This window comes from Saccopteryx leptura, chromosome 2 (assembly GCF_036850995.1).
Source record: "Saccopteryx leptura isolate mSacLep1 chromosome 2, mSacLep1_pri_phased_curated, whole genome shotgun sequence".
Taxonomy (NCBI): domain Eukaryota; kingdom Metazoa; phylum Chordata; class Mammalia; order Chiroptera; family Emballonuridae; genus Saccopteryx; species Saccopteryx leptura.
The window spans coordinates 370,075,771-370,099,749 of record NC_089504.1 but is presented as its reverse complement, the minus strand read 5'-3'; positions in this window follow the sequence as shown (position 1 = coordinate 370,099,749).

Below are 23,979 nucleotides of genomic sequence, written 5' to 3'. Positions count from 1 at the left end.
ATATTATATCTGTTTTCAACTTTGCTATAAAAAATTAAAATATAGTAAATGTTATCATTAAGTTGGCAGTAAAACAAAGAATATTCTAGAAGTCCAAAACTGAAGAAAAAAAGGAGAATTCATAGAGGGCCATGAGGACTGAAGCTAGCAATAGGCCTTAGGGCAAAGAATAAATCTTGATGCCTTTTAGCCTCTGCTTTGAAGGCAATGTGAGCACTGGCTAGTGGTATTCTAGCATCCCTGTTAGAAGCAAAATAAAATCTTCTCTGAAAGAGCACAATTTTCGATCAGGTATCAAAAATTTCCCACAAATAAAGTTCCAAGGAATGTTAGCTCACAGCAAAAATAACAAAGCTCATGAGAACTAAGGAGCCACAGCTAAGAGACAACAGACTTAGGACTGCAAAGAATTGAGAAAAGGCAATGAACAGAAAATAATAGTAAGTATTCTTCATATGTTTTAAGAAAGAATGTACTGAAAGTCTGACCAAATACATTTTTAAGAACATCTACTATAATTCTAGAAATGAATGACAAATAAAACCAAAATTTATGACACAGGAGAGGAGCATCCAACTTCAGATAAGACACTATATGGGGCCCTGGCCGGTTGGCTCAGCGGTAGAGCGTTGGCCTGGCGTGCGGGGGACCCAGGTTCGATTCCCGGCCAGGGCACATAGGAGAAGCACCCATTTGCTTCTCCAACCCCCCCCCTCCTTCCTCTCTGTCTCTCTCTTCCCCTCCCGCAGCCAAGGCTCCATTGGAGCAAAGATGGCCCCGGCGCTTGGGATGGCTCCTTGGCCTCTGCCCCAGGCGCTAGAGTGGCTCTGGTCGCGGCAGAGCGACGCCCCCTGGTGGGCAGAGCGTCGCCCCTGGTGGGCGTGCCGGGTGGATCCGGGTGGGGCACATGCGGGAGTCTGTCTGACTGTCTCTCCCCGTTTCCAGCTTCAGAAAAATACAAAAAAAAAAAAAAAAAGACACTATACAGCAAAGTAATGTTCTTGTCAAGATTAATTGGTAAATCAGGAAAATAATACCTATTTGAAGAAATCTTAGAACTAGTAAGGTACTCAGATTTGGAGGGCAAAATAATTTGTGGTGCTGAATGGCAGCCTGATGTCCAGGCAAAGCGCTGGGCAAAGAACACAACCAGCAGGTGGAGAAAACAGAGCAGCTTTTGATAGTAAAAGAAAAATTACCAACTTGAGGGTCTGGATGCTAAGTGAGAAAAGAAAGGTAAAGATCTGAACCTAACAGTACCATTTTTTTTTTCAAGACATATAGCAAGCTGCTTAGGGAACGAAGCTAAGAGGCCAAGCAGTAGTAGTTTCATGTTGCTTAGAAGGAACAGATTAGATTTGAGGACCTACCAGTGGGGAGAAGTTCTTGTGAACGTCCCAGGATGTCACTCGGGAAACCTGGAGCCGGGACAAACCAGATTCAGATAAAATCAGCAGCTGGTACAAAACTATAGCAATATAGTTCTTTTGTTTTCTTGTTTTAAGATTTTTTATTTGTTGATTTTACAGAGAGAAGAGAGAAGGGGGAGCTAGAAGTATCAACTCATAGCTGCTTCACTTTAGTTGTTCATTGCTTGCTTCGCGTATGTGCCTTGACCAGGCAAGACCAGAGTTTTGAACTGGCGACCTCAGTGATCCAAGTCAGTGCACAATCCACTGCATCACCACAGGCCAGGCCAGGCCAGCAATACACTTTTTGAATGGTTTAGAAATATATACAGTCCTAAATGCAAGGTAATAATATAAAAGAGAGGAGGGGTTTAATAGAGTTGAAATATTATCTGATTAATGCTTTATCAAGTGATTTTTTAGTTTTATTAAACTTTAGGAGAGCATGTTATAACATTTACCACTAAAATAATAGTTATATATATTCAAATGGAGAAAAACAAAATAAGTAAAAATATTTGATTAATGCAAAAGTATCATAGTTAAAAAGATGAAAAAGAGTAACACAGAACAAAGATAAAGCTAATAAGAAAATGGTAGATGTATATTTAACTAAGTTAGCAATTTTGTTAAACTTAATTTATTTTTAAAGTTTTTTTTATTTTTTTTAATGTTTATTTTATTGATGTTAGAGAAAGAGGAAGGGAGAGGAAGAGAGAGAGAAAGATAAACATAGATCTGTTTCTGTATGTGCCCTGACCAAGGATTGAACTGGCAACCTCTGTGCTTTGGGGCATTCTCTAACCCAGTGGTCAGCAAACTCTTTAGACAACAGAGCCAAATATCAACAGTACAACAATTGAAATTTCTTTTGAGAGCTAAATTTTTTTAATTTAAACTATATAGGTAGGTACATTCCTTATCAAGGTAGCGCTCACACATAGTATTTTTTGGAAGAGCCACACTCAAGGAGCCAAAGAGCTGCATGTGGCTCACGAGCCGCAGTTTGCCGACCACTGCTCTAACCAACTGAGCAATCCAGCCAGGGCTGACTTAATTTATAAAATTATATTAAATTCAATCAAAAGACTAAGATTGCCAGACTGGAATAAGGAGTAAAACAAATATATCATTTACAAATAAATATGACAAATATAAAGACATGGAAAGACTTAAAATATAGGATAAAAAAATATGTTGCAAGCAAGCACTAATATTCTTCCTGTCCAAAACACCAACAGAAAATATACATAGTTTAAAAATATGTGACAGCTTAGGCCCTAAAAAAAGAAAAATAAAAGAAATAAAGAAGGCATTTTATAATAATAGTAGGGTCAATACACTGGAAATATATCATAATTCTGCATCTCTATATATCCAATATCATAGTTTCATATATACAAAGCAAAATAGAACTAAAATAAAATAAATAAATCTACAATTATTTGAGCTCCCTCAACTTCAGTTCTTTCACTAGAAACTAAAATATGGTCAAACACTGTAAAATATAGACGATCTGAACAACAGAAATAATAAATGTGATCTAATTGATATTTTTAAAATGTTAATCCAATAGCCAACAACAAACAAGACAAACTTTTCCTTAAAGGACAAGATAGTAAATACTCTAGACTTACAGGCCATATGATCTCTGTTGCAACTACTCATATCTGCTATTATAAGTGAAATCAGCTGTAGACAATATATAAATAAATGGACATGGTTATGTTTAATAAAACTTTATAAAAACTGTTGGTCCATGTAATTATGAGCCATTCTTTGATAACTGACCCAAATATACATTTCTTTCAAATTCATGTGGAAAAAATTTTCACAAATTGGCCAAATGCTTGATCATAACACAAGTCTAAAAATGTTTCAAAGAATTTAGATCATTCAGAATATATTGCCTGACCACAGTAAATTTAAGCTAGAAATAAATTAATAATATAGGGAGAAAATACTTAATATAAAATTTACACTACACTTTTTAAAAACTACATGTCAAAAATCACAAAGTAAATTAAAAATATTTTTAAGTGATAATAATAATATCATACACTGAAACTTAGAGATATTATAAAGCTGTACTTAGAAGGCTAGTATAGAAAAAAGAATTACCTAAGAATCTATGTCAAGGAATTAGAAAACCAGCAGCAAGTTAAACCCATAAAAAGTAAAGTAATAAGAATAAATGCATTAAATAGTAAAATATTAAAAAGGCATACAGCAGAGAAAATTAACAAATTAAAGAAAGAAGCTGGAGGTATCACACTACCTAACTTCAAATTACACTATAGAGCCACAATAATCAGAACAGCATGATATTGGCAGAAAAACAGACATACATAACAATGCAACAGAATTGAGAGCCCAGAAATAAAAACACAAATATATGGACAATTCATCTTCAACAAAGTAGCCAAAAACATACAATGGAGAAAATAAAAACTCCTCAATTAATGTTGCTGGGAAAATTGGAAAACCACATGCCAAAGAATGAAACTTGACTACAGTTTGTCCCCCTGCTCAAAAAATAATTCAAAATGAATCAAAGACCTAAATATAAGGTCTGAAACAATAAATTACATAGAAGAAAACATAGGTATAAACTCATGGACCTTGGCCATAGAGAACAATTAATGAATTTGACTCCAAAGGCAAGGGAAGTAAAGGCAAAAATAAACGAATGGAACTATATCAAACTAAAAAGCTTCTGCACAGCAAAAGAAATTGACAACAAAACAAATAGGCAGACAACTAAATGGGAAAGGATATTTGCAAACAACATCTCTGATAAGAGGTTAATATTCAAAACATATAAAGAACTCACAAAGCTCAGGAACAAACAAGCAAACAATACAATTAAAAAATAGGGAGAGTACCTGTACAGACATTCTCCCAAAAAGACATACAAATATCCAACAGATAAATGAAAAGATGCTTATCTTCATTAGCTATTTGAGAAATGCAAATCAAAACTACAATGAGATAACACTTCACACCTGTTTGAATGACTATTATAAACAAGATAGGTAAAAAACAATTGTTGGACAGGCTGTAGAGAAAAAGGAACCCTTATTCACTACTGGTGGGAATGCAAACTAGTACAACCATTAATGGAAGAAAATCTGGTGGTTCCTCAAAAAATTAAGAATGGAACTACCATATGACCCAGGTATCCCTCTGCTGGTCATCTACCCAAAAAACTCAAAAACATTGGTACATAAAGACACATGCACTCCATGCTCATCACAGCATTATTCACAGTAGCTAAGACATGGAAACAACCAAAATGTCCTTCGATAGAAGATTGGACGAAGAAGATGTATTACATGTATACTGTGGGATACTACTCAGCCATAAGAAGTGATGACAACATGGATGGACCTTGAGAACATTATACTGAGTGAAATAAGTAAATAAGAGAAAGCTAGGAACTATATGATTTCATACATAGGTGGGATATAAAACTGAGACTCATGAACATAGATAAAAGTGAAGTGGTTACCAGAGAGAGGGAAATGGGGGAGAGGGGGAAGGAGAGGGTGTGGGAGGAAGAGAGAAAGAGAGACAAATATATGGTGATGGGAAATGATTTGACTTTGGATGATGGGTATACAACATAAACAACAGTTCAAATCTATAGAAATGTTTACCTGAAACCTATGTACTCTTATTGATCAATGTCACCCTGTTAAAGTTAATTTTGTAAATAAAATTAAAAGAAAAGAAAGAAAAATAATAAAATGAGAGAACTCTTACAATACTTAAAAAGTAAATAAAAAGAGAAGAAAAGCATAGCTGGACAAGATCAGAAATGCAAAAAGATATCACTAACAAGTTTTAAGATGTCAAGTGCTTTCTGGCAATAAGCTTGAAATTTTTGTTAAAAGAATGTTTTGGTGGTAAACAGCTCTTCTTTTTCTTACCTTTCTTGACATAGTCTAACAGCTTGAAAAATGCATCCTGCACATGAAATTTGGATTTGGTCTTGTGCTTTGGTTTGGCCAATGAAAAGTGAGCTCACAATTAGTGAGCAAAGGCTTTAAATGTGTTTGTATGCTTTGGTTTTGTTACTTGTTCTTTTTCTACCCACTAAACGGTCTTATGTAGACTGTGACTGAGCCTGTGGAGCTGACCTGAACTTTACCTACAGCCTGGAGTCAAGCCCAGCTGAGTTCAGCAGGACCACATCTGACCTAAAGATTGTGAAAATCAACAAAACAAAAGCTGTGGCAAGCCACTCTGTTTTAGAATTGTTTAGCATTATTGCAGTCAGTTTTGACTAATATACCCTTGAAAAAAAGTTTGCCAGTTTTGAAAAAAGAAGCAATAGAACAATCTAAATATTCTTATTATACTAAATAAGAATAATTTAAATAGGAAATAACCATTAAAAATCATTTTTAAAAATATGGATTACAAATCTCGAAAAACATTCAAGGGAAATTAAGACTAATCTCTTTTATGAAAAGGGAACCTTGAATTCACTTGACAAAAATCAATCTCTATTAGTAATTAAAAAAATAAACACAGTAAATTAAGAGTAGAAAGAAATGTTTTTGTCTTAATAAAAGGTATATTAAGAATAACTAAAAGCAATTATCATTTTCTTTGTGAAGTATTGTAAGCTTGCGCCCTGAATTTGGGAAGAAAACAAGTTTGCATACAACTATTAGTTCTATTTAGCAGTGTGCAGTCTCTAAAAGTGCAATAAATAAGGAAAAGAAAAAAAAAGATAAGTAGAAAGAAGACAAAAAACAGTAATAATTCAGATATGAAGCAACTGTGTACATAAAACAATAGCACATAGATTATTTATTAGAATTAATGGTAAATTTATCAAAATATTTGGATAAAAAACCACTAAAAGTCTATATTTGTACAAATATAAGTAAAAATTTTAACTAAACTATGCCATTTATAATAACTTGAGCATTTAATTAGTCTAATGAAAGAGGTTCAAAATTCTACAGTAAAAGTTGCAAAACATTACTGAGAGAAATTAAAGAAGACCTTAATGAATAAATAAATAAATAAGTTTTAAAAAATTGAAAGACTCGAATTAAGATATAAATTCTCAAATTGATCTATGAAATGTTATGGAATTTCAATAAGCACTCCAGCAGAATTTTATCTTTTTGGAAATGAACGAGTGGCCTTTAAAATTTATATTAAAATACAATAAGTAATTTAAATAAAAATGTGTTAAGTGAATTGAGTAGCCAAATGAAAATATAAATCTTTATTTCTACTTCCCACAATAAATGGAAAATAAGTTAAAACAAAGCATAGCTCCAAAGATGAAAAATAGAACAATAAAACATTTAAAAGAAAATATAAAAGAATATTTTTATTATATTGTGGGAGACAAATATTTCTTTAATAAAAACAACCACCAACCATAAAGAATACAATTGATAAAAATATACTGCATTAAACTAAGAAATTTTATTTATCAAAAGACACTGTTAAGATTGTAAAAAGCATAGGAAAAATATTTGCAGTATCCAATGAAGGACTTACATCTGGAATATTTAAGACTCCTATTTGTCAGTATGAAAATGTGGACTACTCAAAAGAAATAAGGGTCAAAGTCTTGCATAAGCATTTCCCAGAAATGCAAATTAAACCACAAGGTGAGTACATTTTCTAGAATGGATAAAATACAAAAGTCAGACAATTCCAAATCCAATTACATGTAACAACTGGAACCTTGATACATTCGTTCTTGAAAGTATTATCATATCTCTGGAGCCATGTATAAGATGCACTTTAATTTTGGGGCCCGAAATTTGAAAAAAAATATGTATTACATAAAGTTATTGAACTCAACTTTTATTCATCATAAAATTCACACAACTCCTCATCACTGTCAAAACTCCCATCAGCTTGCCCTATCTGTGTCTGATGACAAATCACTATCTTCATATATTGTCTCATCCTCAGTTCCATCTATGACATTTGAAATGCCACACTTCTTAAATGACTTGACAACAATCTCAATCTTGATATTATCCCAGGATCTTTTCACCTAGGTACAAACCTCTCCTATTGTTTTGTTTTTTTTTCCCACTCTTCCGGCTGGTGTCAAATTACCCCCAGAATACTTCATCCATTGGTTCCATTAGTCTCTAATGGCAGCTTTGAAAGGTTTGTTAATGTTGACATCAAGTGGTTGGAACTGGGCTGTCAAGCCTCCAGGTATGATGGCAAGTTTTGTTTTTGCTCTGCAGCAATCTTCTTTGTGTTTTTGTTATGTGTGCCCTGAACTGATCAAGCACCAATAGAGCAGGTTTGCATAAGAGCCCACTGGTCTCCTCCACACTTTCTCAAACCAGATCTTCATCCCATCCTGATCCATCCAACCCTTGCCATGAACATGGACAATCACTCCATGAAGAATATCTTCTTTGGGCATTGTTTTGCATTTGAAAATCAGCACAGGAGGCAGCTTGGTTTCATCAGCACAACAAGCTAGAACAACTGGATCATGGCTCTTTTCATGTCCACTTGTCTTCACAGTTACAATTTTCACCCCCTTCTTATCAACAGTTCTGTTACTTGGGACATCAAATTGAAGGGGACTTTATCCATATTTGCAATCTGTCCCAACTCAAACTGATGTGTCATCTGACATTGAATGACAAAATGATGAAATTCAAGGACCTTCTGCTCACAGCTTTCAGGCATCTTTTGGGCAAGTCTGGTGCATGTACGCATGCTTAGTCCATTTTGTTTCTTGAACCTAAAGCACCAATTGTGTCCTCCTTTGAAATCAGTAACTTCTTTTTCATCAGTATTTCTTGCCTCATGCTGAAACATCTTGGTGGACGCAAGAATTCCCATTGCCCTTTGCTCTTCAATTCCCTCTCTAAATCAGGCCATTTTGCAGACTTGCCTCTCATGGCCTTCTTCTGTGGTGATGTTTTGAGTAGGATTTCTTCTCCCCATAGCCAGTCTCAGATTGATTTCTCAGTTGGAAGAGGACCACACTTACATCCAACAGCATGCTTTCCATTCACTTTTACAAACTGGATCCCTTTTAACTTGAATTCAGCACTGTACGAAAATTTTTTCTGAGCCATTTCTGGGCAGAACTTGGTAAAAGGTAACCTACTGTAATATACTGGTAACAAACGCAAAACAATGAGCGCAAAGACAAGTGCAAAAAAGTGGGAAATACAAGTTAAAAAAATCTACAATCACTGTATAAGATGCACCCAGTTTTTAGACCCCAAATTTTTTGCGTCTTATACATGGGAGAATATGGTAATTGATACAAGAACTTTGGGAAAGTGTTGGCAGTATCTACTAAAGCTGAATATATGAATACCTATGAAAAAGCAATCCTATTGGATTACAAAGAAACATATACTTATGTATAGAAAAAGACATATACAAGAAATTTCATAGCAACCCTCTTTGTAATTGACAAATACTGAAATTAACCCAATGTCTATTGATGGTCAAATGGGAAACAGCAATGGAATATTTTACAGCCATAAAAATGAACTAATTTGTATGCAACAGTATGATGAATATCACAAACATATCTTTAAACAAAAAAGTCAGGCTTCTGGCCCTATAGCTCTGTCAGTTAGAGGGTGTCCCAAGAAAACAACATTGTAGGTTTGATCCCCGGTCAGGTCACATAAAAGAAGAGACCAATGAATGCAAAACTAAGTGAAACAGCAAATGAATGCTTCTCTCTCTCTCTCTCTCCTTCTCTCTCCCTTCCTCTATCTCTCTAAAATTAATCAATAAATAAAAAATAAGTCAGACAACAATTATCATATATGCTATATCGTTCTAGTGTTTAAAGTTCACAACAGACAAAGCTAATCTATGTTTTATTTTTTTCAATTTTTTAAATTGAATTTACTGGGGTGACATTGTTTAATAAGATTATACAGGTTTCAGGAATACAGTTCTATAATTCATTATCTGTATGCTGCATTATGTGTTCACCACTCCAAACAGTGGTGGGATTCAGACAATTTGCACCTGTTTGGCAGAACCGATACCTAATTTTTTGTTGTTTGGCCAACTAGTTGTTAAAATGGCACTTATAATCAGGGCTCTCTAAGGTGGGTGCCTGGGCAGCTCTTCAACATGGAAATCCAAAATTTACTTTCCTTACTCTTTTTTAACATTCATCGGTGCAACAGCATATTCTAAGCACCCATAGTAATGTTCATTCTGTTCATAGGTGAAAAAATTTGATAGAACTATGCTTGTAATAGTTATTTATTCATTTCATAAAGCATTATACTTTTGATGAAATATTACATTTTAATTCCCTTGTGTTTGTTACTTCAGTAAACAAAGAGAAAAAGTGCCAAACAACCAGGGGTGACAACTTGTTTTGGTATTATTTAATATTTTTATATTGATATTTTAAAACTTTTTCTTTTAACAATCTAGTTTTGTGTACCTCTTTTATTGTTATTATTTAAGTATTAAATGCATGAAATAATAAACTACCATTTGGTATAACATTTTTTTGTACTTAAAACGGTCATTAGGGCAGAGAACTGGTTGTTAAATGATTTGAATCTCACCACTGACCCCCAGTCAAGTTTTTCTCCATTAATATCTATCCCTTCTACCCTCCTCCACTTCTCCCCATCACCCTTTCCTTCCTGCAGTCCCGACACTCTTGTTTGTGTCTATAAATTCTTTTTTTCCTTTCCCTTTCCTTTTTTTCTTTGTTTAATCTATGCTTTTAGAATGCACGGTAGTTAACCTTGGAGGGGGCCAAGTTTAGAGGAGAAGTCATGAGGGAAGTCTTGATAGTGCTGTAATGTCCTATTTCTCGCTTTAGGTACTCGTTACATGGGTCTTTTCACTATTTAAAATTTCTTCACACTGGGCACATCTGATTTTCATGCTTTTTTGTAAGTCTAGTCTATTGCAATAAAAACATGTTTAAAGCAATTTTGAAATAAAAGTATTTTTCAATAAGCTGAACTGAGAGCATTATACCAACAAGCCATACATAGAACATCTCTAAGGGTTTTGATATGGAAGAAGTAAATTAATTCCAGACAGAATATGTGAAATGAAGAAAGTAGTGGTTAGAAAGAAATTAGTAAATAGGTAGTTAATCTATACAAATATTGATTTAATATTGTACTAATACTTTTTAATTTATCATATAGCTAACAGTTTTAAGATGAATATGGTCTGAAGATCTAATATCTATGTAACATGGGGACTGCAGTTGACACCACATGTATAATTGAAATTTGCTAACAGAATATAGCTTAAATGTTCTCACCAAAAACAAACAAACAAAGTAAATATTGAGGCAATAGATGTGTTAATTAACTTAATGGGGAAAATCCTTAAAAATAAATTAAAAAAAACAATTTGATGAGAGAATAAAAAAGTATCCAAAGCTTCTTTTATTGATCAGAGAATTACATATTAAATTAGTAATGTTAATAATTATGTGAGATGATTTATTGAGTAATTACTCAATAGTTTTATAATATTTAAACTTGTAGATGACATTAAAAACTCTTCAAATGAACAAAAAATGTTTCTATTTATAATTATACACATATACACAGTGTTAGTTATCTATTATTATGATCAAATTACTCCTAAAATTAAGATTAAAAAGCAAATAATTTATTATTTTATAGTTTCAATGGGCCAGGACTTCAGCAGTGGCTTAGCTGGGTAGTTCTGGCTCCATATCTTTTCTTGTGTGTGTGTGACAGAGACAGAGAGAGAAACAGAGAGAGGGACGAATAGGGACAGACAGACAGGAAGCGAGAGAGATGAGAAGCATCAGTTCTTCGTTGTGTCACCTTAGTTGTTCATTGATAGCTTTCTTATATGTGCCTTGATGGGGGGCTACAGCAGAGTGACTGACCCCTTGCTCAAGCCAGTGACCTTGGGTTCAAGCTGGTGAGCTGTGCTCAAACCAGATGAGCCTGTTCTTAAGACAGCAACCTGGGGGTTTTGAACCTGGGTCCTCTGCATTCCAGTCCAATGTTCCCACTCTGCCACTGCCTGGTCAGGCTGGCTCTATATCTTTTATTACATTTTAAACCAAGATGTATTTCAAGGTTATAGTAATCTGAAGGTTTAGCATTAATGCGGCTACTGCACATGCCTCAGTTTCTTGCTGGCTGATGGACGAAGTTCTCAGTTTCTTGCCACAGTGGCCTTTCCGTGGATCTGCTCTAAACACAGAAGTTGGTTTTCCCAAAGTGACTCTTCAGTGGATGACAAAGAAAAACCAAAAAGATGGAAATTGCAGTCTTTATTTTCTTATTTTTATTATTAGTTTTTCTAGCGAGAGAGAGAGAGACACACACACACACACACAGAGACAGAGACAAACAGGGACAGACAGACAGGAAGGGAGAGAGATGAGAAGCATCAACTCATATTTGTGGCATCTTAGTTGTTCATTGATCGCTTTCTCATATGTGCCTTGACTGGCGGATCCAGCCCACCAATGACCCTTGCTCACGCCAGTGACCTTGGGCTTCAAACTAGAAACCTTTGGGCTCAAGCAAGTGACCCCATGCTTAAGTTGAGTGAGCCCACCCTCAAGCCAGCGACCTTGGCGTTTCAAACCTGTGTCCTCAGCATCCCAGGCTGACTCACTATCCAGTGTGCCACAGCCTAATCAGGCAGGAACTTGCAGTCTTTAAAATCAAACCCCAGGAGGGACACAATCACAAAGGCAATAACATATAATAGTACACAATAATAAAAATGCTTGTAAATTGGTACATTTAAAATCTACAATCTTAAACTATTATGTTTGAAAACAGAAAATTATTTTTAAATGAGTCAATATTTCAAATTAAGGAATTAGAAAAAATGTAGTATAATTGAAGAAAAAAGAAAAAAAAAGAATAAGTATAAGAGAAATTAATAAACTAAAGAAAAAAGTACATAAGAGTCAAACTGAGTTTATTTATAAGACTAAAAAGAGAACAGTCATGGTTAGATGATCAAGAAAAAAGATATGGCACAAGTAAAAAATATTAAGAGCAAGAGACTATAATTACAAATAAAGTAGAAATTCAAAATATTTAAAACTATATTATTATCATCTTTATGTTAATACATTTGAAAACTTAGGTGAACTGGACAAATATCTGTGGGGAGACAATTACATCATTCACTCATTAAAAAAAAGACAAACCAGAATAGTCCTAAAATAATTGAAGAAATGGAATCAATAGTTCAAAATTTTCTACCAAAGTCATACTAAGTTCAGATAGTTTTATGAGTGGGTTCTATCAAAACATTAAAAAAATAATTCTGATTTTACTCAATTTCTACAAAAAAAAATATAGACAAAACCCCAAAATACTTTTATAATATTTTTTAATGTGCTAAACTCATTCTATATTTTCTCTTCCAGCTTTGGAATCAGCCACTTTTCCAAAGCATCTTTAGTGGCTGTTGTAGGTACCTTACCCAGACACCCCCTACCAGGCCTGTACTCCCCCAACTGCTGCGCGTAGATGGCTTATGTTTCACAACTTCCCCTTCTTCAGAGAACTCCCCTGGGCTACGCGGAGGTTTCTTATACCTTAACCTCAGTAGCCCACAGCCAATTAGTAACTGAGGTAGGGGACAAAAGGCTTGCTTCAAGCTGTGACAAACCAGTGTACGACCAGGCTGAAGCTAGTCTCCAGCCAAGCCTATGTCTTCACTTAGCTTTTGTCTCCAACTCTATCCTGCTTTCCTTACTCTTCTCCTGAGAGTTCTACCTCAACAAATTATTTTCACAAGAATCCCCCTCTGTGTTCAAGGAACCCAACCAAGACACAGTCTTAGTATGTTTCAATAAGAAATAATATTAGGATGCCATAATATGGGCATCTACATTGTTTTTAAAGCATTGCAGTGGATAGAGCTAGAAAATACTTTTTTAATGAAAAAAGTTATTGAGTTCAAACTGGTATTTCCAATTCAATTTTAAAATTATAAAACGTTAGTTAACTTTTCTGATTTTGTACCTGCATCTTTTTTCTCACCCACTGAAGAAAATCCTGGCTCCTAACATCATCAACAAATCTATTTGTTAAAGAATTTTTTTTTGCCACAAGAACAAAAACAGATCATAAAATAATATAATGTTTATTTAATATTATGTTTATTTTGTTTTATGTCAATATTATTTATTCCAAAGTATAACGCTTTAATTCATTTGCAATTATCTTACACAATAATCCTTAAAAACTCAATTAAGACTCTACATTTTAAACATTTTTTAAGGATAATTATGCCAACTGTCATTTAATTCATATGAGAAAGTCTTGCCATGATATTCAATTTATACTTATGCTCATATTAGGTGTATAAGATCATGTCCCTCTATTAGCAATGCGCCCTTTTCTCAGTGTTTGTTGCTGATAATTACCTCTTATTTACCTGGTGTTTCTCACACTTTATGATAAGTTTGTTTATTTTTACTGAGTAGAAAATGACATAGAATATTGTGTTAGTTTTAGGTATACAACATAATGAGTTGATATATAGATACAGTGATAGATAGATAGATGATAGATAGTGAAATGATTACCATATTGTTTATTTCTAACAAGCACCCAGGTGAAACTTATGCTAATAATCCATGGACATAATTTAAATAGTAAGGGTCTAAAAATATTTAAAATTGCTTGTTACCCATTTTGTATTTATACTTTTGTTTAACAACTCTTGGATTTTTTCTTAAAATAAGAAATATTTTTGAAAAATTAACCAAGAAATGTGAACATTAGAACTGTCTTGGAGATCAATATTTTTTGTTTTTACTGTATGATATTCAATAAATATTTCTTAAATTATTTTAGTAATATGGTCCATGAACATGTAAGAAATTTGTTCTTCATTTCACTTCCAACTTCTTGACATTCCTTCTTTCCTCCTTCTCATCACTTCCTATCTCAAATTTAGACTTTGAATCACCTGCATGAGCACCACCTTCTTTCCCTGCCTTCAGTTTTACTCACATTAGTTGCAACCAGAAAGTTCAAGCTACTCGCAGATTTTTAATTCTGTATCTTTTACTTGTACATGACTGAAGTTTCTCAGTAGATCCACTCTCGTAAGAGAAATATGTGTAATACATCTAATTTGTAGAGAGCAAAGTTCTCCTTTTCCAAATATTTTTGTTGTGAAAATACACTGCTCACAAAAGTTAGGGAATATATTATCATTTCATATTCATTTAGAAATATCCCTTAATTTTGTGAGCAGTTGTAAGGCCGCCATCATGGCCATACATGTGCAAGTTCGCTTTGAATTCGGATAGAGTGACTAGACGGTAGAGAAACAGCGGAGCCCAAAACTGGTTATCCATGCCTTTATTCTAGCCTTGCACTGGCAGGCGAGTAAATACACACAGCAGGAAAACTTCCCTTTCCATTCAGGGCTCCCAAAGCCACTGATTTTCTCCTGGTTTTCCTAGAATCAAAGGCCCCACTAGCTCAGTTCCCTCTGGTTCCCATCTCCTTCTCTCTGCACAAACTGGCTTTTCTTTCAGCACCTGCCATTTTGGCTGCCTCTCTCCTCTACAACAATGTGGCCTCCTCCTCTTAAAACTTTTTGGCACTAAATCCCCTCCTCCAGCAAACATTAGCATAACCAAGCCCTTTCCCAAGCAAAAAGGTAATTAACTGTATCCCCTGGCAGCGGCCATTTTTAACAATAAAAGTGAGCAAAATCAAACCACACAAATTTTACAAACTTATTTGCCCAACAGTAGTATATTTAAAAAAATATATTATACATATACATTGCCTTTCAAACAGAGGATGAAGATCTTAGTCTACTAGATCCTGGGGTTTAGTTGTTGTTTTATGGAGTACTATAATGTAGTAAACCCTTAGAGGTATTATGAGTGATGAGGCTAATTGCTCCTATGCAAAATGATCCAGGCAACTGAAACATTAACTTCTTGCTTTTATTTTATTTTTTTAAATTCTTCCCAAATTGTCACCTACAATGTCCAAGTGCTATTAGTTATTGGCCTAAAATAGAACTTTATCAAACTTTGCATTTTATAATGTGGTTTTAAAAAATCATATAGCCAAACTTATAAAGATAATTCTGTAGCAAATTAACAGTTATTTATTTTGTCAGTTACTTATGTAGTCAGTTATTTGTATAATCAGACTGTGGGTATAAAGAATTTACTTATGAATTAAGAACTGAATTTTAGGTTTTGGTACATTAGTGCTGTAACATCAATTTTGGATAAGGAGGGAATTTTCTTTTTTATTTTTTTACTTCAGTATTTTGGTGAGATTATCAGGGATTCAGATACTGTAGTTATATTCTTTTCATGAGTTTGTTTGATAATAAAGTCCCCAATTTTAATTAACAGTTGAGTTCCAACTGATCATTGGCTCTCCATGTATGTTGTTGAGTGGTTTAGTCTGCAAATTCCAAGATTTTAAGTTTTTAAAAAATATATGAAATAGCTTTAGTTTTTTTTTCCTAAATGTTTTTAAACTCATGTATAATAAATTACATTGCTACTCAACTGCGCAGAGGTTGCTCATTCAGGATAAAGATAATTTAGTATCTTTTCATCTTCACTGTATCTCTCCTGTATAATACACACACATACACCACACTCACACACATATAAAGGCACACGTATATACATACCACATGGGGGAGAAAGTGAACAAGAGGAAATGAAAGAGGAATTCCTAAGGTGAGCAAATTGGGGAAGAGAGAGATGAGATGCCCAGAGTTGTGAGCGAAAAGCACAGCCCAGATTACGTTCTGTGTGAGTCTAAGTTTCCAGCAAATTTATGGAAGCATTCCTTCAGCCTTTTAACTAGAATATTAAAATTTTCAGAGAACGGAAAATCTCTCCAGATTTATTTAGGCAAAAAAACCCACAAAACGTAACCTACAAAAGAGCCGAGCACCTTTGGGACAAAGGCAGGATCAGAAGTTGGAGAAGGGGCCCGGAGGAGGGAGCTTGGTAAGGAAGTCACTCTTCCTCAGTGACCCAAACACCCGGACCATGAAAGTAAACCGGTATCTCTGACCAAATACGGTGTCTGTGCTAAAGAGACTAAAAACTCCCCAAATTACCCAAGCAGAGAAGGCAACTCAATACCACTACACTGAGATCAGATGCATTTAAGTAGCACCATTTTCTCTAATTCTTAGAGCTGTTAGCAGAAACCCTGTTGCTTTCCAAGTCCCTCTGCATTTTTCTTCTTGACCTCACACACCTCTGGGCATGTATATGCAGGAAGAGAGAAGTGGCTTGAGCAGAAGACTAAAGTGGTGCACAATTCTGTCACCAGTTCATCCTAAATCAACTGAGAGCATCAGAAGAAATGGATTGGAAAAAAAAAACCCCACCTAGAAAAGAGCATTTATTTTTTCACCTCATCCATGTAGCTTTGGAGCCACCAGATGGCGATGTTGCAGACCCGCGTTTCCAGCCACCAGAGGTAATTGAAATGTGGGAAGGGACGGATTCAAATGAATCCTGAAGTATGTTGAAGTGTGGGTTCCTGACAAAAAAAAAAAAAAAAAAAAAAAAAGCAAAGAACAACAGTTTCTTAAAGCCAGGAATAACTTTTCTTCCAAAGTTCATTTTGAAACAGCAAGAACCTGCAAAGCAGCTTCAATGGGGTTAGATCAGCTTATCATCAGCCAGGTCGTGTATAAAAAAAAAAAGTATTTCAGAGAGCCAAGTTTTGCTTGATGACTCCAACAAGAGATAAATCAATGAAACCAGTGACTCCAGTCAAAACAAAGTCTGAAGAGTTTCATGTCACCACATTCCTTTGGTTTCTTCTTCCCATTGACTGGGCTCCTTGCTGCTTCTCATCACAACTCGTCACCCACACTAGCAACATGTGCACACACTCATTTTAAAATGCAAATGGTGTAGAATTACCAGTCACCACACTGGCCAACCAAGGAAAGCGTCCATTGATTTTCTGTGTTGTATATTGATCCAGATAAATTCAGTGGCTTAAGGAGCTCATTAATACAAATTTGAAATAATCTGAACATAAACTGAGTTAAAGTTTTCTCTTTCCCTGTGTCTAGACTCATTTAACTCAATTTTTGGAGCCCAATACTACGGAGGCTAAAGCTCCACGTGCAGTATTCACTTGATTTCACTGTGTCCCATGGCATGCTCCTCGCTCACACCCTGGCTCTCTGTCAAAGATTAAAGTCAGAAGGAGCAGGGACAGATAAGAGAGTGTGGATGGAGAAATATAAATATACTCTAATTAGTGGGGGTGGGTGTATGGGTTTGAGGAAAACTCCAAATATGGTCTCCGATCTTGGTTCAAGGTAAGATGCAGTAAGCACCAGTTCCCTGACTTCCCCCAATGAATGCAGCTGTATGACCTGGACAGAATGAATAGAGCAGGGGTCCTCAAACTTTTTACACAGGGGGCCAGTTCACTGTCCCTCAGACTGTTGGAGGGCCGGAATATAAAAAAAACTATGAACAAATCCCTATGCACACTGCACATATCTTATTTTAAAGTAAAAAAAGGGGGGGAGAACAAATACAATATTTAAAATAAAGAACAAGTAAATTTAAATCAACAAACTGACCAGTATTTCAATGGGAACTATGCTCTTCTCACTGATCACCAATGAAAGAGGTGCCCCTTCTGGAAGTGTGGTGGGGGCCGGATAAAAGGCCTCAGGGGGCCGCATGTGGCCCACGGGTTGTAGTTTGGGGACCCTTGGCATAGAGAATCTCTTGAGGGCTCTAAATAGTAAATAGTAGCAGGAGGGTTAGGAAAGAACACCCAAATTTGTTGTATTATTAAATGAGCAGTGAGTTTCACATTTTTTCTACTCTGTCCCCCAGTGTGGATACATAGTAGCATAAACTCTGGAAACGAACACTAACATGGAGACAAAGAACACATTAGGGGAAAGAGATAAAGCTGTCCTTATTCACAGAGGACACAATGTGCTATGTAGAAAACCTCAAGAAATCTACAAAAAGCTCCTAGAAATAATAAGTGAGTTTAGCAAATCACAGGACATGAGGCAACACACAAAAATCAATTGTATTTTATATAGTGGCAATAAACAGTTGGGAACAGAAATTTTAAAAACCACTGCTTACAGGAGCTTTAAAAAACAAAATACTTAGATATAAATCTCACAAAACCTGTACTGTATCTCTGTGCTGAACACTGTAAAATGCTGATGAAAGAAATCAAAGACCTAAGTAGATCAAGAGACATACAGTAGTACTCAGGTATTAGAAGACAACACGGTAAACATATCAATTCTCAGATTAAGCTATACATAACATAATTCCTGTTGGAAAAGCAAACAATGCAACTAAAAATGAGCAAAAACTATAACAGACACTTATATATATGGTAAAATACACACACGCATGCACACACACAAAAAGATAATCAATATCACTAGCCATTTGGGAAATGCAAATTTAAATCACATCTGTAGAGTTACTAAAACAAAACACACTAATAATGCCAAGTGTCGGTGAGGACACAGAGCAGCTGAAACTCTCTCACATATTGCTGGTGGAAATGCAAAATAGTACAGACACTCTGGAAAAGAGTTTTGCAGTTTGTGTAAGGCTACATGTATATTTAACACAGGACCCAGAAATGCTGTTCCTGGGTATTTCAATTAGAGATATAAAAGTATGTATTCATACAAAAAGCTGTACATCAAATAATTATAGCAGATGTATTCATAGTTGTCAAATATGAACACAATCCAAGTATCTACGAGTGAATTGATAAACCCAATGTGATACATCCATACCATGGACCACCACTCAGCAGCAGAGAGGAACAGACTATTGCCACACACAACCCCTTGGATGAATCTCGAAGGTGGTATGTGGACTGAAAGAAGCCAGTCTGCTGAGGTCACATAGTGCATGATTCCATGTATGGCATTCCCTAAAAGACAAAACTATAATCACTGAAGACATATCAGTGTTTACCAAGAGTTAGGTGTATGGGGAGTCCACAAAGAGGCTGTACAAGGGTCTTTGGAGGAAGATGGAACTGTTCTGTGTCCTGGAGATATACTAATTTATAAATGTGGTAACATAGAACCATATACTCCCAAAAGATTCAATTTTACTGTATGTTAACTTAAAAATAATGACATGCAACCATTGTGTCTAAAAGGTAGCATATTTTATTCTGTGGGAGCAAAAACAAGCCAAAAAAAAAAAAAAAAAAGAAGAAGAAGAACTTGTTCACACCTTTATATGACAGACACTTTACATATATTATCTCATTTAATCCATACCAACTCTCCAGTTGGTTGGATTTTATTGTTCTCACATTACAGATGATAAATGAGCATTTAGAATGGTTAAATAAATGTCTAAAATTAGATAGCTAAAAAGTAAAAATTTGAAAAGACTTTCAAAACTTGACACTTTCAAAACTATGTTTACTTGCTGTGGTATATAGCTTCCCCATCACTTATTAAAGGACACATGTCAATGCTACTTAAAAAATAAATTTTCAAACCACTTTTAAAACTATATAACATAAAACTTATCTTTTTATTAAGCTAGCCCCAGTAAGATTTCTACTTGGGAATATCCTATTAGGTACTGGTTGGTTTTTCTGCATAGTTTTAGAAAGTTCTTTTCCAAATCCTATGATTTAGGCCACTATCTAATTTTGATTCACCCTATCTTTCTTATTATACATGGAAAAGGCTTTTATTTTATGACATACCTTTCACAGATAAAAGATTCCCTTTCTGAGGTTGTTCTATCTCAAAATGGAAATCTCACTCAGACCCTAATTAAACATGGCCCTACTACTTAAACTCTCTTATTTAAGAACATTGTCAACAGTGGTTCACTCTTTTGAAGTAAAACACCATCACATATGCAGTTAGTAGAGTTCTAGCAATCACACCTACATGTGGAAACCACTGACAAGCCCAGAGAGAACTGCCCTAGGTCTTTCCTTCAAGAGAAAGAAGTCTGCACACCAAATTTCTACCATTTCTACTTCCTCACACAGCATTTAGCTAAACAAACAAACAAACAAACAAACAAACAAAAAACAACAATAAAATCTGACCCTAAAGCAAATAACTTTAACACCTTCTTCAATAAATAAGCATTTTGCTATTCAACAGGCTTATCACCATGCCCTGGTCTGTCATCCCTGTTTAGGAAGTGGAATTATCTAAAGAGAGCAAGAAATCTTATGTATGCTATCACAGTTGTCAAAAGTCACCCCATTTTAACTCACCTGTAAAGAAAAGGAAAAAAGAGCAAAAACTCTGATTTAGAAGTTTAAGTGAGGAGATTTGTTAACAACATACAACTGTTCCTGATTTACAATCCTGTGAGTAAAAATGAAAGTGTGGAGATAAATTCCCAAATATTATTAAGTTATACGCAACTGCCTTCACTTCACAGTTTTTCTTGTATTCAAGTGTGGATAAACAAAGAAACTCTGTCACAGGTAACCCTAAGAGCCCCATGTCTAGACTGCAGGGTAGAAACTCATTCACTGCCCTTTCCAGAGAGATGAAGGGAAGGGAAGGGAAGGGAAGGGAAGGGAAGGGAAGGGAAGGGAAGGGAAGGGAAGGGAAGGGAAGGGAAGGGAAAGGAAGGGAAGGGAAGGGAAGATATATGTCTATGTAACTTACCTGTTCTTTCTGTATGGGCTCTGGCTCAAAGACTTAACAACACTTGCCCTAACTTGTATTTGATTAATTTGCTAAAGCACTCACAAAATTCAAGAAAATATGTTAGTTACTAAGTCACTGATTTATTATAAAAGATATAACTCAGAAACCACCCAATGGAGGAGGCACACAGGGCAAGTGTGTAAGCAGAGAAGAGTAGCAATGCTCCCCCATCATTCCCATGTGTTCACTGACCCAGAAGCTTCCCAAATCCCATTCTTTGTGTTTTGATGGAAGCTTCATTATAGAGGCATGATTGATTAAATATTTTGCTATTGGTAACTGAACTCAATCTTTAGATAGATAGATAGATTATGTATCTGTTTCCCTTGCTACACTAAGATCTTTTTAAGGGAAGAAATTAAGCACTATATATTTTGCCAGTAGTATTGTGAACTCTAGCACAGTGATTTTCAACCTTTTTTGAGCCTTAGCACATTTTTACATTTACAAAATCCTGGGGCACACCACCTACCAAAATGACACAGAATGACACTAACTGTTAGAATTTATTTAAAGTTTAAATAAATTAGTTTACTTAAAAAAGTTAAATAAAAAAGGATAACTCCCTCATATATACAGTCCCATGTAACATCCCTCATATACACAGTCCCACGTAACATCCCCTTATAAATACAGTCCCACGTAACATCCCCTCATATACAGTCCCATGTAACCTCATATATACAGTCCCACTAATAGATACTGGAACTTTCATCAAGGTTGTGGGTTCAAATCAATTTGGCAAATACTCTCTCTATATAGAGACTGGACAAAATCAATTTTAGAAAATGTTGGGTACTTGTGTAACATCATAAGTCCTCAGAGCATCTCTACTGTCAGATTGAGAAGTTTGCTTTCTAGGTAAGGATTCTGATAAATACTGGAGTTCTCCCTGAGGTTGTGGGTTCAAATCCCATGGTCAGCTGGGTGCAGGGGCCTTGGTTCTGTCTGTTTTGATGGTGTATATAGAGATTTGAGCTCTTTAAGAAGAGACCCTTCAGGAGGCCATATACAATAGAGATAACATTATGATGCATTATATATCACCCTCTGTGGGGGCCTCTTTTAAAAAGAAAAAGGTCAAATATCTATATACACCATCAGGATAGACATAACCAGCTGAGGCTGAGGCTTCATCTAATGGTGGCAACATTTACCTCCAGTCCTAACCAGGATTAGAAATCGGGACCATGGGGAGGAGTAGCAGCTTCAACTACTCGCGGCGGCCACAAAATGACTAGTGCACGGCAGCCCAAACAGGGACCTTCCTGGGTGTGGATGAGAGGCAGCCTACTATTGGTTCATCGCTAGTGGTCGGGATGAATCCTAGAAGGTGATTGGTCAGTGAGCGTTCCCTGTGCCTCTACTCTTCCTGTCGCTGATAGCTGGAGGGATTGTGAGGGGAATGTTTATGTTTGGATGGAGGCGGCTGGCAGCAAGCCGGATAAATAGCCTCCATGGGCCGTATCCGGCACGCGGGCCATAGTTTGGGGACCCATGTTTAATTTCCCCACGGCACACCTGACTATGTCTCGTGGCACATTGGTTGAAAAACACTGCTCTAACATATACAGTGTGTCCATAAGTCATGGTGCACTTTTGACCAGTCACAGGAAAGCAACAAAAGACGATAGAAATGTGAAATCTGCACCAAATAAAAGGAAAACCCTCCCAGTTTCTGTAGGATGATGTGGCAGCATGTGCGCATGTGCAGATGATGATGTAACACCGTGTATACAGCAGAGCAGCCCCACGGCCATGCCAGTCAAGATGTGGATGGTACAGAGGAAAGTTCAGTATGTTCTGTGGCTCACTAAATTCGAATCCATGACCAAAGTGCAACGTGAATATCGGTGCATTTATAATGAAGTGCCACCACATAGGAATAACATTACTTGGTGGGATAAGCAGTTGAAGGAAACCGGCAGTTTGGTGGAGAAACCCCATTCTGGTAGGCCATCAGTCAGTGACAAGCCTGCAGAGGCTGCAGGGGTCCCCAAACTTTTTACACAGGGGCCAGTTCACTGTCCCTCAGACCATTGGGGGGCCACATACAGTGCTCCTCTCACTGACCACTAGTGAAAGAGGTACCCCTTTCCGGAAGTGCGGCGGGAGCTGTATAAATGGTTTCAGGGGGCCACATGCGGCCCGCGGGCACAGGATAGCTATCTAAGGAGCCCTAAAAAATCTGTGCGTGAACCCACATCAAACTGCACTGAATAGGTATGAACCTGGGAGAGTTTTCCTTTTATTTGGAGCAGATTTCACATTTCTATCGTCTTTGTTGCTTTCCTGTGACCGGTCAAAAGTGCACCATGACTTCATGAACACACTGTATTAGGTGCTCAAGAAATGTTGAGAGAAGGAAAGGGAAGAGAGAAAAGGAGAACAGGAGGAAAAGAATGAAGAGAAAAGAGGTCCCAGATCAGGAGATGAATTGTCTCCCAATTATTCAGAAAGATTGAGCCTACCATTGGCAGAAGGGACTCCCCCAGAAGACACCTTAGTGTCTTTAATGACCCCCCCATCATTTTCCTTTCCTGATGCCAGGGAAGCAGGGAAAGGTGGCCCTTCTACAATTACAGGAGCTGTGAAGTGCTGGCAGATGCTTCGCCAACTAACCACCTCCTATCCTCCAGCAGGAACTTAAATTAAAATAAATCCGTGTCCCATTGTGGTAGGCTGTTAGCAGGTATGAGCAGAGCAAGGTCAATAGGCCAGGAACATAAGGCCACCAGAGTGGAAAGCCCCAGGTACCTGGCAACTGGCAAAACTGGGCAAATAAGGACCTCACCTCCAGGTGACCTCTCCTCCTGTAGCTGATCTGTGGTTTAGACCCCTTGATTTCATATCACCTCTG